Source organism: Rutidosis leptorrhynchoides, chromosome 10 (genome assembly GCF_046630445.1).
Source record: "Rutidosis leptorrhynchoides isolate AG116_Rl617_1_P2 chromosome 10, CSIRO_AGI_Rlap_v1, whole genome shotgun sequence".
NCBI lineage: Eukaryota > Viridiplantae > Streptophyta > Magnoliopsida > Asterales > Asteraceae > Rutidosis > Rutidosis leptorrhynchoides.
In genome coordinates this window covers 49,902,710-49,914,422 of record NC_092342.1, presented here as the reverse complement: position 1 = coordinate 49,914,422, position 11,713 = coordinate 49,902,710, and positions in this window count along the sequence as shown.

Below are 11,713 nucleotides of genomic sequence, written 5' to 3'. Positions count from 1 at the left end.
AGCATTTCTGACCTTTGTTGTTTGGACTTTGAATTATAGTTTTTTTAGAATAAAATGGAGGCTACAACTTAAAAAAAGATGAAGAAGAGTTATAGGATTAAAGTGTAAAGAAGAAGAAGAAGAATGTTGGTTAAAAGACACGGCTCATCTTTTTATTGTCGAAAACAACTCTTTAGGCCAATATTTTTATTTTATTTAACACATTATTTATTTTTAATACTCCTTCATTTCATATTAATCGTCCTCAAACAAAAAAAACGCAGTTTAGGAAAATGTCATATAAATACTGTACTATACGGTTTACTTTTAGCTATACCTTTACCTTTTTTTTTTAATCATATCCACGTATATTAAAGTCATAATTGATTTAAGCTTCCCTTTTTATTTATGGAAATGAACAATTAATTTAAGACATCTCGAAATGGAATGATTGACAAAAATTATGGACGGATGGAGTAGTATGATTTTATTATATTTTAATTATTATTTAAATTAATCTAAAATTATTTATATAGCTTACTATTTCTATTTTTACGCAATGATTAATTTTAATGAAATATTAATTTATGTCTTTGTTATATTTAATATGTATTTTATTTATTTAATGTATTCTTTTTATTATATATTTATACAAAATAAAAAAAAATCAAAAAATGTGTGGAACATACAAATTTTTTATTTTTGTTTTTAATTAACGAGGAAACCCCCTATGAACGAGTACATTGACCGCCATAGAGCGTAAACTTCGAGTAATCAAGCCCCCATTTAACACAAACATTCAACATTTGGGGTTATTCATGGTAAAATAATGACTTTGTCACAGATTTACATTTTTTTGACCATAAAGTACTCTTTTAGCATTCACATTACATGCATGGTTAAAACTGGCCTAATAGTGATTTGTTACTAATTTCATTAATGGTGGATGTATTATTTGCTTTTATTTATTGCTTTGCTAATTTAATTCATGTAACCATTTGTTAAATAGGTGTTTGGAACTTCGGATTGATAATGTTGATAGAATGTCGTCGTGACCAGACGAAAGAAATCCAAATCGTGGTACCAAGGCCGCTTAATTTAGTCATATGGTTTATGGTTATTTTTTTTTTTTTGGCTTATAGTTATGATTATTGAGTTGTTATGTGCCCTCATTTCGAATTTAAGATCATCACTTAGTAATTTGCTCGTCATTCGTTTTGGTATAGGGGTTATTTTCGTGTGGTTCGGTTGCCCGGCTCTATTGAGTCGACAACAATCGTCGATTTATTGGCGACTTGACTGACTCTTAGAGCCTAAATTAAATTCCAGGCAGGATTTAAAACCCATGGAAATTTGATTCTACCATTTTCATGGCGTCAATTATTATTATTTTTATTTTAGTATTTTTGTTTTTTTTTTAAACTTTTTCCTATTTAAAGGCCGGAGGTCCTCTCGGAAGTAATCTCTTTATCCGTCCAATAAAGAGAGGGATGACTTTCTCTACTCTTGAGAGTGTTTTCACTCTGGGTGGGGAAATGACTTGTCTTTATTCTAGGATAGATGAAGGATTGTTTACATCTCACTTCCCCCATACACCACTCATTGTGGTATTGAGTTTTGTTGTTGTTGTTGTTTCGTGTGGTTCGGTTAGAGTTAGCTAAACCTAGATATCGTTTGTGGTTCTAGCATGTTTACTTTTAACGAGACGTCTTTTGATTGGTTTGATTGTATCGGTTCATAGGATCATTCATCTACTGATGAAGGGATGTGATCCTCGCACACTATTTTTTGATTCATGTACACTTAATTACCTATTTTACACTTAATTATACTTATAATAATAATAATATAAGTTCAACTTCCTAAATTTTTAAGGACCATAACTGTAAATTTATGAGACAAAAGTGTACATTGATTAAAAAGTGGTGTTTGAGAATCATCTCTAATTTATATAAATTTTTTAATTTTAATACTGTAGTATTTTTATTTTAACAACAACAAAAAATAAACACTGAGGAATTTAATTGATGGGACACGCCTTGGAAAAAAAATCTACCTAGACTTTTACTCAATAGAGTTTATGGGGACTTACCCTTGAACATCAATTTATGTCTCTATTTATATTTATATTTACTCCGTAATTTATTTATTTATTATACATATACCAAGTGCGGTGAAGTTTCTGGTCGTTTTGGCCACCCCACCATATGAAACGACAATCAACTAAAACCAAACTCAAAAAAGACAAAACACCCCTCAACTTTTGCACACTTACAAAAAATATCCTGTACTCAAGGGGAGTAAACTGTCAATTCCCTAACTTAAAATACAAAGTTCACCCGAACTCTTCGACAGCCCGTATCTTTCTCCTCGCTCCGATTTAAATTTCGCCAAACACTCCGTTAAACTCAAAATGGTGAAGTTTGTGGTCGTTTTGCCGCCCCCACCATATCAAACGACAATCAACTAAAATCAAACTCAAAAAAGGCAAAACACCCCCAAACTTTTACACACTTACAAAAAATATCCTGTACTCCAGGGGAGTAAACTGTCAATTCCCTAACTTAAAATACAAAGTTCACCCGAACCCTTCGACAGTCCGTATCTTTCTCCTCGCTCCGATTTAAATTTTCACCAAACACTCCGTTAAACTCGAAATATTTTCACGAACAAAACGAAACTAACTACGTTCAAAACGAACACTTTTTAAAAAAAAATGCTAACACAACGACAGCCCGTATCTTCCCGCTCGCCGCGAGTTAAATTTTTCCGACAGCACCGTCAGACTCGAAATAATTTTATGAACAAAACGATACTAACTACGTTCGAAACAGACACTTTTTAAAAAAACGCTAAACACAACGACAGCCCGTATCTTCCTGCTCCCCGCGAGTTAAATTTTTTCGCCAACACCATGAGGCTCGAAATAATGTTATCAACAAAAAAACTAACTACGTTTGAAGCAAACAGATTTTAAAAAACACTACAAACGACGACACCATACATATACTAATTGTGGTGGGGTTTGTGGTCGTTTTAGCCACCCCACCATATGAAACTACAATCAACCAAAATCAAACCCAAAAAAGGAAAAACACCCCCAACTTTTGCACACTTACAAAAAATACCCTGTACTCCAGGGGAGTAAACTGTCAATTCTCTAACTTAAAATACAAAGTTCACCCGAACCCTTCGACAGCCTGTATCTTTCTCCTCACTCCGATTTAAATTTCACCAAACACTCAGTTAAACTCGAAATATTTCCACAAACAAAACGAAACTAACTACGTTCAAAACGGGCACTTTTTAAAAAAACGCTAACACAACGACAACCCGTATCTTCCCGCTCGCTGCGAGTTAAATTTTTTTCCGACAGCACCGTCAGACTCGAAATAATTTTATGAACAAAACGATACTAACTACGTTCGAAACTGACACTTTTAAAAAACGCCAAACACAACGACAGCCCGTATCTTCCTGCTCCCCGCGAGTTAAACTTTTTCGCCAACACCATCAGGCTCGAAATAATTTTATCAACAAAAAGAAACTAACTACGTTTGAACCGAACAAATTTTAAAAAACACTAAAGACGACGACATCAACAACGATGCATAACACATGAGCCGTTTTTCCTCCTGTAAATAAAACTGCGTTAAATATTAATACGCGGGCCGAAAGACCCGCCGCATCTCGCAGGCCGGACCGGACTAGTTTCAAAGATTTTCAGGTGAATTAATTGGCTTGGGCAGATTTTTTTTATAATAACAATCTTTCACAAAACAGTGAAAGAATTGATACAAACACTAAATTATGTAAGTTGGATTTACACAAACATGTCCACTTGGTTTCTAAACCATACAGGCCTCAACATTAACATAAAAGAAATTTAATAAATCCTTACACAAACAAAATACTACCCAGTACCGACAGTGCATAACATTTCGACTTCACAGTAGCAACCATGGTTGGTTATTCCATATATATATATATATATATATATATATATATATATATATATATATATATATATATATAGTGGTAGGATCAAGAGGGAAGTAACCAATCGGGGGGAAGCAAAAACTTTTTTTTCTTTTCGTTTTTTGAAAAAACTTTGTTCACGAACATTATAGATGGGATGAAAATATGAACATTTAGTAGAGTCACTTTGTGATAAATGTTTTTATTTTGGCGGGAAAACGCTCGAAGAAGTAATATATAACAATTATCGTGTTTTTCAAACGTATGTTGAGGTTTTAGCTATTGGGGTTTAGATATTAGGGTTTAGATATTAGGGTTTATAGGGTTTAGATATTAGGGTTTAGAAATTTAGGGTTTAGGGTTTAGATTTAGGGTTTAGATTTAGGATTTAGATTGAGTTTTTAATGTAACACCCCGTTTTTCCCGTATATGATTTATAGGTGTATTGTGTATGTACGATAGGCGTATGAAGGGTTCGGGACATGTTCGGGCGTTGAGGTCTTGTATGCAAAAAAATGACTCAGATCACGCTGTGTGTCGCGGCGCGACAAATGAGGCCGCGGCGCGGCATTTAACTGGAATCCAGATCAGAAGCTTGACAAAAAATGATCCCAGACCTAGGCAAATGTCGCGGCGCCACATTTAAGGCCGCGGAGCGGCAATGTGGGCGAACTGGTTCCTGTTTTCGCAATATTTAGGTAAAGTGAGGGGCATTTTGGTCTTTTTACGTTTGAGCCAGATTTGAGGCTTTAACCTCATCCACTCACTCATTTTCTTTATTTTCTTTTTCTTTTTCTTTCCTATTTTTCTCTCAAAACTTAAAATCCTCAAGTGATTCAAGTGGAATTTTGGAAAGGAAGAAGCGGGTTTTGATCTTTGGCGTAGTTGACAAGTTTGTTCTCCTCGTTCTTGGCTACACGGTGATACTACTGGTAAGCTCTAACTCCGAATTTTATTTTCGTGTTCATCATTCAAATTTGGGGCTTTTGATTGTATGATTCATAGATGGAACCCATTTAGTTGTTAATTGGAGATTAACACCAAGATTCGGGTTTATAAGTGTTAAATGCGGGTTTTGGGTTGGTTAATGATTTAACCATGTTTAAGACTTGTAAATGGTGTACAATCACTAGCATTAGTGATTATTGGTTTTTTGAGACTTTTAGGGTTTTCGTGGTAGACTAATTTTGACTAGAGTCAAAATTAGGGTTTGTTGAGGATTATGACCCGAATGTCGATTCGATGCGGTTTGTAAACTTAAAATGGATTAAGTTGAAGTATAAAACCGAGTTAAACATGTTTTGGTGTCAAAACTTGTAAATGGTGAGATTTTGACCTTATGGGTCAAAATTAGGGTTTATGGGCGATTTTGAGAACGATAAGTGTTTAACACTTGTGTTCGGGTTTAATTGGCATATTAGGACCATTATCACTTGTGTTAGTGATTATTGGTTAGTTTGGGCGCGGTTTGTCCTTAGAAGTGCATTTGGGTCGAAATTGCACTAAGTGTCGAATTGGGTTGGTTTGTAGATCCAATCTAAGTGTGTTGTTGAATTTGTGAGAATGGATTAGGTACTTTCCATTGACGAGTTGCGGATTACTGGGAAGCATTTCTTCAAAGCGACAAGGTGAGTGTTAATATCCTATGTGCATATGTATGTGTAGGATGGGTGCGGGTCGGGTGAAGTGGTTCTCGGTTATAGAACTCACTTCACATATAGGTGGATTTGATGGACTTGTGTATGGGTCCAATTGGCACGGTTGTGCGTTTTGGTTGACCACCTTTGGCCAAGTACACACTTTGGGTGTACGTTATCACACGTGGTTGTGAGTGGAATAATTATACATGTGTGTATGTAATGTATTTACTTGTACGAAATGCGATGTGGGTTTTAAGTTCGGGTATGCGATACCACATCGTGTTGACTTATGATATGGGTTTAAAGTTCCGGAGTTCGATATCATATCATTGTGTGCGTGTGTGTGGATGTAATGTGGGTTTAAAGTTCGGGCGATCGATACCACATTGTACTTTTCATGTAATAAGGGTTTAAAGTTCGAGCGTCGATACCTTATTATCATGAGTAATGTGTAGGATACGGGTTTTAAGTTCGGGCGTTCGATACCATATCCTCGTGTGTGTGTGTTGCGTGAAATGTGGGTTTTAAGTTCGGGCGATCGATACCACATTGAGCGTAACGGGTGGTCTTAAGTTCGGGCGTCGATACCACTCAAGGGGCTAGAGATGCATACTAGCGGCGTCTGCGTGGCTAACGGTTCACTCGCGAGAATCGTTCCCTTTGAATTTCGGTTAACCATGATTACGCGTTGTAGTGTAGCATGTTAAATTTCGGGTTATATTAATGTATTGTTGTGATGTAGCTAACCCTCCGGGTGTAGCTTATTAGCGTTGTTCACATCGTCGTTGGTGACTTACTTTATGGTTGTTGTTACTAGCTTGCTGCTTAGTGATTATATGGTATGCTTAGCTTAGCTTGCCTTTATGCTTGGATGCTCCGGTATGCAGTATTTGATTATTGGTGTGGCGTGTCTATTTTATGCATATATATATGTATGTAGTATATTTTCACTCACTAAGCGTTAGCTTACCCTCTCGTTGTTTACATTTTTTTATAGATTTGCATGCTTGGCGGCTCGGGTAAGCTTGGGGATTAGAGATCTTGGCTAGGTTGCTAAGAAGATCTTGCTTTTGGAATCGATTAGGATTTGGGTAGCGTAGTCCCAAATCACCATGCTCGGTTTTGTGTAAACGTAACTAGTCGGGTCATAATGATTATAACCGGTTTACGATTTAATTAATGAACCATTGTATTAGGGAGTTTAAATTATTAATGTATGTTTTAAGTTCGTTGAACTTACTTTGGTAACAAATATGTTTTGGAAATTGTGTAATGAGACCTAAAGTATTATTTAAAGCGTATTAAAAGGAAAAAAATTTTATGGGCTGGTCTTAATACGGGTTGGGTCGTTACAAGTGGTATCAGAGCATGGTCTAAGGGATTTAGGCGACTTGAGATAGGTGCCTAGACTTAGACTTTTTTGTGTGCTTATTTGTTGCGGGACTTGTAGGTGAACGGGTTGGAACGGGTTATAGTTAGTGCCTTGTCTGTAGGTGGACTAACTAGGATTTTTGGCTTGTGTTGTGATGCTATTCCCTTGCGTGTGTTTATATTGCGTGGAATCGTCGTTGTGTTGGTTATATCATCGAGCGAGGCGGTCGTTGTACTAACGAGTTGAGACGACGTGTGTGCGTAATAAGGACTTGCAAACCTTATTACGGGTGAAAATCGTGTCTAACAAGTGATGTACGACGAGTGTTGAGCAAGATGGGGCGGTGTTATGCGTGTTGGTTTATACGTTTGTGGACTAATCGTTTTGCATTCTTTAGAATGACGACGCGAAACGAGATCGAGACGAATGACGAGGAGTTTAACTCTAGAGTTGCGGCCGCCGTTGCGGAGCAAATGAGTGCGTTTCGAGAAGAAATGGATAGGAAGTATTCCGAATTTCGGGGTAGTAGTGAAATTGAGCGTTGTCTTAAGAGCTTCATGAGGACTAAACCCCCGATGTATGATGGGAAACCGGATCCTTTGGTAAGCACAACTTGGATCTCGGATGTCGAAGGGTGTTTTCGTACTATTGAATGCCCTCCGGAGAGGAAGACGAGACTCGCTACTAATTTGTTGCGGGGTAGGGCAAAGGATTGGTCGGATGGTAAGATTGATCTTGTCGGTGGTGAACCGTTTATGGCGTTATCATGGGAGGAGTTTAAGAAGGAATTCTTTGAGGAATTCCGAACTTCAGCCGATTTGTCGGAAATGCGTAATGAGTTGTGAAATTTGCAACAAGGTTCTATGGATTTGAATACTCACAAGACGACCTTTATGGCGAAAGCTCATTTTTGCCCGGAGTCTTTGGGGAATGATCATTTGTTGATGCAGGATGTAGCGACCCGACCAAATCATGTTTGACGGCGCCGTCTACTTAGGTCCCGTTACGTGGTCATAAGTCTTTAAGACAAAGTTTGACCAAAATATGTCGCCTTCATTTCAAAATAAAGATTGTTCCCAAAGTTTACAAGAATTGTTCAACCAATAGTTAAGTTACAACGTTATAATACGAATGAAATCTAGGCGACACGGTTTAAAGTAAAGTCAAAAGACGCTCCATGAAATGCACATATACTCGACATCCAATGCAAGTATCAAGTAATGAGCGGAAGCATGTATCATGTATCGTTCAAGGACCTGAGAAAAACATAGAAATCTGTCAACGAAAACGTTGGTGAAATCATAGGTTTAAGTAAGTAAGTACAAGTGAACCACAAGATTTGCATCAATGAAATAATAGTAATACATTCCAAAAGTTTGTTTCACGAGCACCCAATTATCAAAGCTTAACATTCCTTCCATAGTATACCCCATCACTTAGTGCTAGAACAAACACTGATTCTCGAAAATATATTTCATCCGTAGACGGTAGCGAACCGTCAAGGATGAGGGTTGTCAACCCATATGGCCATATAACATAAGTTCTCGCTTACACCCGGCAAGTGTAACTAATGATAATCGAATTGAGGATTTTGTTCTAAACTCGTATGTAGAATGTTTGTTTTCCCGTTCTTGTGTTCACTTAGTTCAAAAGAATCGTTTATGTTTTCTCATCCCAATATAAGTTCAAAAAGAGTAAAAGTGGGACTATAATCTCACCTTGAGTGCACGAGTAGTAAAGTACTTCACAAAATAACGTGTGCGAAGGATAGTGCTAGTCTTGACCTAAACAAATAGGTCGTATCAATAACGGTAAACACGATAGGTCAAAGATGTTCAATTAGTCCTATGGCTCGTTACGACTCGATTATTTAGCATGTGAAATCAAATTGCCAAGTTTCATGCAAGATACCAGTATATAAACAAGTTAGGAAGGTTGCATGATCATTTGGTTAAGTTTGACAAAAAGTCAAACTTTGGTCGGTCAAAGTCAACGAAAGTCAACACGTTCGGGTCGGGTCCCGAACTATTTTTCTGAGGTTTTTATTCATATATAAGCATGTTAGAACAAGTCTCATGTGAATCGGAGGTCTAGAACATGGCAAACATTTTTGATAAAATGGAAAAGTTGGACAGAATCTGGACAAGGCAAATGTCGCGCCGCGGCAAGGGGTGTCGCGCCGCGACATAACACATGGTCTGGTGTCAGGTCGTTTTCAAGGTTCAAGTCTTGGTCAAAACTTCAAACAAACGCAAAACGCAAACCGCAAACAATTAGAAGACGTATCTTATACCGTTGGAAAGCTCTTTTGACAAGGAACACAACTAAACACAAATCCTCAAACAAAAACATCATTTACAACAATCGAATTCTCGTCATGTGATCAATAAACGCTCATTTCAAAGCCTCAAGTTCATCAATATGCATTTTAAGTTCCGGGAATCCAATTTACACATATGATATGCCGTTTTGAAGGTAATGAAGCATACATTACAACTAATCACTAACAATTAACATTCCATGGCATTCAAGCATCCAAAAATTCATTTCAAGAACTAGCAAACCCTAGTCAAGCAACACCAAAATCAATAATCACGTTTTTGAAGTTTCTTTGATCAATCTATATATCAACATGAAGCTAATGATGCTAGTAACACTTTTAAAACATCAACTTTCAACATCTAACAACATATGATCATCCAAAATTCAAGAACAACCCACCAAAATTCAAGTTCATGCTAGTTACACTAAAACAACGAGATCGAGCATATAAATCATATATTCATGTTAGACTTGAGCCATAGACACTAATTAACACTTTTATAAGTTAAAAACATCAAGAACACAAAATCTAGTGATTTTAGAAAGTTACCCAAATGAGATGAAGTTGGTACCAAAATGAAGAGGATGAAGAGAGGATCACGAATATGTAATTTATTTGGTTGCTAGCTCCCTAATCCGGATTTAGATGATGAATGAATGAGAAAGGAAATTGGGTGTGTGTGTTCTTGCTAGAGAGAAAGAGAGAGAGATGAAGATGAAATGAATGGGTGAAAGGGGTTTGACCCTTTGACCTAGTCAAGGGTTTGATCCCTTGTCAAGTTTAGTCCCTCAACTTTCGCTCGGGTGCGGGAATTACCTAAACGAGATAATTTAAAACGCGTATCAACGGGAGATGTTATAAACATATAACGGACTTTATATTAGTATAACGGAAAAATAAATGGAAAAAGGCGGGATGTTACATTACCTACTCCTTAAAAGAAATTTCGTCCCGAAATTTAAGTAGGCGTAGTAGTCGTTGTTTCTCCCTCGAGATCTTGCGTTTCTGAATTCGCGAATAGATGAGGATACTTCCTTTGCATTTGATCTTGTCTTTCCCAAGTAAACTCGGGTCCCCTTTTGGCGTTCCAACGGACTTTAACAATCGGGATTCGGCTTTGTTTCAATGTCTTGACGGAGGTATCCACAATTTCAACCGGTTCCTCCACAAAATGAAGTTTGTCATCAATAGTAAGTTCTTCGAGAGGGATGACGATATCGGGTTCGGCAAGACACTTTTTCAAGTTAGATACATGGAAGGTAGGATGAACGGAGTTCAATTGAGGCGGAAGATCTAAACGATAAGCAACGGTTCCAATACGCTCCAAGATTTCGAAAGGACCAATATACCGCGGATTTAGCTTCCTGCGTTTCCCAAAACGGATTACACCCTTCCAAGGTGCGACTTTTAACATTACTCGGTCACCGACTTGAAATTCAAGATCGTTGCGTCGTTTATCGGTATAGCTCTTTTGACGACTTCGGGCCGTCCTAAGCCTATCTCGGATTTGAACGATTTTCTCGGTAGTTTCGTGAATGAGTTCGGGTCCGGTGATTTGCACGTCGCCTACCTCGGCCCAACAAAGAGGTGAACGACATTTGCGGCCATATAGCGCTTCAAAGGGTGCGGCTTTAATACTCGCGTGATAACTATTGTTATAAGAGAACTCGGCGAGAGGTAAGTGCTTGTCCCAAGCTTTTCCGAAATCAACCACGCAAGCTCGTAACATGTCTTCTAAGGTTTGAATTGTACGTTCGCTTTGTCCATCGGTTTGAGGATGATATGCGGTGCTCATGTCTAAACGCGTTCCCAACGCTTCTTGCAATGTACGCCAAAATCTAGAAACAAAACGGCCATCTCGGTCGGAAATAATCGATAAAGGTACACCGTGTCGGGCTACAATCTCCTTAATGTAAAGTTGTGCAAGTTTCTCCATTTTATCCGTTTCTTTCATGGCAAGGAAGTGTGCGGATTTGGTGAGACGGTCAACAATAACCCAAATGGTATCATAACCGCCCGTCGTTTTTGGTAGCTTGGTGATAAAATCCATCGTTATCCTTTCCCACTTCCATTGCGGAATCTCGGGTTGTCGAAGTAGTCCGGACGGTCTTTGGTGTTCGGCTTTGACTTTGGAACATGTCAAACACTTGGAAACATAAGTAGCTACGTCCCTTTTGATGTTCGGCCACCAATATAGCTGTTTAAGGTCGTGGTACATCTTATTGGCACCGGGGTGAATCGAGTATCGTGACTTATGGGCTTCATCTAAAATAAGGCTTCGTAGGTCCCCATAACTAGGCACCCAAATTCTTCCGGCGAAATATCGGAGTCCGGTTTCTTTAACTTCGAATCGAGAGGTGAGGACGTTCAAGTGTTCGAGAGAGATGTTTTCATCCTTGAGAGCCTCATCTTGGGCTACCC